Here is a 3,527-nt window from a genome sequence, read left to right as displayed (position 1 = left end):
AAAAAAAAAAAAAAAAAAAAAAAAAAAAAAAAAAAAACAGATGAGCAGGGTATGGATAGATTTTATAAAGATCAGAGCAGGTTATGGATTTCAGATTTTATTAAGACCAGAGCAGGGTAAGGAGCATAGATATTATAGAGACCAGAGCAGGATAGGAAGTATAGATTTGAATAAGACCAGAGCGGGGCAGGGTGTATAGACTTTATGAGGACCAGAGCAGGGTAAGGAGCATAGATATTATAGAGACCAGAGCAGGATAGGAAGTATAGATTTGAATAAAACCAGAGCGGGGCAGGGTGTATAGACTTTATGAAGACCAGAGCAGGGTATGGAGTATACATTTCATAAAGACCAGAGCAGGGTAGGAGAATAGGTGCGAAAGGAGAGATGAGCAGAAAGACCAGGAATAAACTACAGAGGAGCAGGATGGAGAGAATACAATCCAAACAAGGAAAAGCAGACAGAAGAGGCTGGTTGGGTATGTTGCTGTGCGGCATCCAGACTCTCATGATTGGAGATACACTACTGGAGCAAAATAATGACTAGCATATGAATTCTACAGCATCACACCATGCACATGATAAAATATTAACTAGAAATTAACAAGAAGATTGAAAATGAAAATATTAACTAGAAAACTGGCACAAGTTCTACTTTGGATTCATAATAGACTGCTATTCCAATAATACGGATAAACTAAAACTGTATTTTCCAAAGAATTTCCTTTACTCCTGTTGAAGCCAGGATATTCTGACAAGCGAGTCTCTCGATGATGTACAGATTAAACATCTGCAGTGATCATATGTCTGATCTGTAAGATTTCAGTCCCCATCTTACATTCCCTCTGACATCCTGGATTCACGCTCCTCTTGTTGTTTAGATTCTAATTTATAAAGAGCGATATAATCTGCATTTCCACCCCTCCATTTCCCTTTCCATCCTAGTGTATGAACAGATGTGGCAGGAAATCAGGCTTAGTAACAAGAGTAGATAATATAATAGGGATGAGGTTGTGTTTTGGCAGAAATAACCCATAATTGATATCATGCTGATCTCTCATTTCCTTAATACATTTTGATTTAACTGTTTACATCTTTTTTTTTCTTAATGCACTCGGTACATGTGCTGCACAAATGTCCCTCTTGGAGAGATATAGACCTGATCTTTAATTTCAGATTATTAAACAATTAACATCAGTCTAGAACCATACCATACCATATTGATTAATTGATTGATTAATTGATCAAGGTGCTAAGGTTGAATGCATAGGAAAAGTGCACAGAGTATTGCGGTAACTCCTATACTGCTAGGTTAGTTTGTTCTTAATACACACACACACACACACACACACACACACACACTATATAAACACTAATATGTACGGATGTTGGATGAGAAGACCTGAGTCACAATTGACATTTCAGTTCATCTCTTTGTCCACATGGATACAGTCAAGAACAGAAAAAGCCTTTCACAATCCGTTGCCACAAGGTTGCAAAAGCACAAGTGTCCTGATTGTCTTTGTATGTTGTAGATGTAACAGTACCCTTTTCTGGAAACACCTGAACTCAATCATTTGTAGGGGTGACAATATAGTTTTTGACCATACACCAGATGTGTGATGTTCAGGTGTTCACAAGCCTTTGAACATTTTGTGCATTTGACCATAGTGAGTCTCAACTGACATATCCGGTGTTGAGAATGACACAGTAATCATACACATAAGAGTGCAGAAATCCTATCTTGACTTTGACAGACTTTCAGCATACCCCAAGGCTACAGCATGTTCTATTACAGTTACAATATACATAGCCACCCCCCCCCCCCCCCCAATCTGTCTATCTTACTGATACCAAATATCATGGGAACTTGCAAAGGTCAGTGTTGTTTTCCTGGATCAATTTATCTTTAATGTATATCTCCATAAGACATGTTTTGGTTTTAGAAAGGAATTACTATTGTACAAAGATACAGAAAATACAGCCCACATGAGACCCTGGAGACATCAGGCCGCCACTCCTGATCAACACAGAGTACGTAGCTTCATTTTATTCTGCACTGCTGTATAAAGTATTGCTGGGATTTGCAGTCCTCTATAACCGGTGACATTCTGCATTGCTGTATAATGTATTGCTGGAATTTGTATTCCTCTATAGTGGGTGGTATTCTGTATTGCTGTATAATGTATTGTTGAGATTTGTAGTCCCTCTTCAGCTTGGAGTGGCAGAGCTACCAGGGTTGCAGCTGTGACCAGGCCCTGGCGCTCCACCATTGTCCTAAAATCATTCGTCATTTGGTATTGGTGAGTACTTGAGGACAAGTATGAATACTCGTTCTGAAAAATACAGTATCAGTGCATCCCTAATACCTACTGCAAATTGATGGCTGGAATGAACTCCGGATAGGTAAACATGATTTCTACCATTTATCTGTTCCTCACTACAAATGGTTCCATGGTCCTTATTACCACCCACCTCTATAAAAATATTTGTGTGTCCTTATGCTTTGCTGAACCTACCCTAAAACGCATACTTTGTGTATGTGTAGCTGCTGGCAAAGTTAAATCTCATAGCTGGCTTCTTATTTTTAGGAATGCCACTGAAGAGATAGCGCACCAAAATGTGCAGTTCTGCTCAACTCCACTGAAAAGTCTTTGTGACACTTCTGCCATGACATAGTCACAAATCTTGTCACTGGAGTCTTAGGCTGGCCATTCCCGGATAGAATTTAATCTCCTTTCTGCTGAGTTGGCCACATTTAGATCCATGGGGGCCCTGCTGGCACCTGGCTCGACAAACTTTCATCTCAAAATTGAAGTACCTGGGTGGAGAATTGTCGGCTGAACAGCACAGCGACAGCAGTCAATCATCTGCAATCACTGTTGGGTATGATGGCAGCCATGGTTACCGACTGTCAGAATATAACAGTGCATCATATTTTGACAATGCATCCATGCTGTTTAGTGTGGATGGATGCACCCACCCACTGCTGCTGTCAATCAGCAGAGGTGGACCTGACGTTCTCCTTGGGGCGGGTGCAATAGCCAGCTTTCTATTGGCTTTTGCAATCTGAAATGGCCAATATCCAGCAGCCACAAAAACAGCAGATAGCAAGGGAAGCTGCTATTTGCCATCACTTTGACATTGCTGTATTAAAATCTTGTTTGAAAATGTTAATCTTTATAACTAACCTATTAAAATTATCTTATATGTTTATAGATTTATCTTTTGCAACATTTCTCCATCAGTGACATTTTCCCCAAACTATCTGATCAGCTCATCAGCCGTGAAAATTAAAAAAATCGAGACCTAAAAAATCCAAAACACATCAATTGATAAATCCAAACAGTGACAAAATGTTCTGGGGGAAGGAAGCTGAAAAATGCTGCCCAAGCCAAAAGGTGGTCCATTAAAGCATTTTTCTACTATCACCTTAAGAGCACAGAAAACATCTTTTAAGACTTTGACCCGTTAATCTTTTTCTACTCCAGGGCCAACGATTGTGACACGATGTATGGAAGCCATGGA

General features: G+C 39.7%; 1 protein-coding gene across 1 annotated transcript in view; it reads right to left on the bottom strand.

The window, feature by feature from the left end:
- The window catches only part of ME3 (malic enzyme 3), a 126,467-nt gene that overhangs the window by 34,949 nt on the left and 87,991 nt on the right, over window positions 1-3,527 (bottom strand). The gene's annotated exons all lie outside the window — the stretch shown is intronic.

This window comes from Nanorana parkeri, unplaced genomic scaffold, assembly GCF_000935625.1.
Source record: "Nanorana parkeri isolate BGI_ZX_2015 unplaced genomic scaffold, ASM93562v1 scaffold114, whole genome shotgun sequence".
Lineage (NCBI taxonomy): Eukaryota > Metazoa > Chordata > Amphibia > Anura > Dicroglossidae > Nanorana > Nanorana parkeri.
The sequence above is the reverse complement of the archived record's forward strand: the minus strand, read 5'-3'. Positions and strand labels throughout refer to the sequence as shown.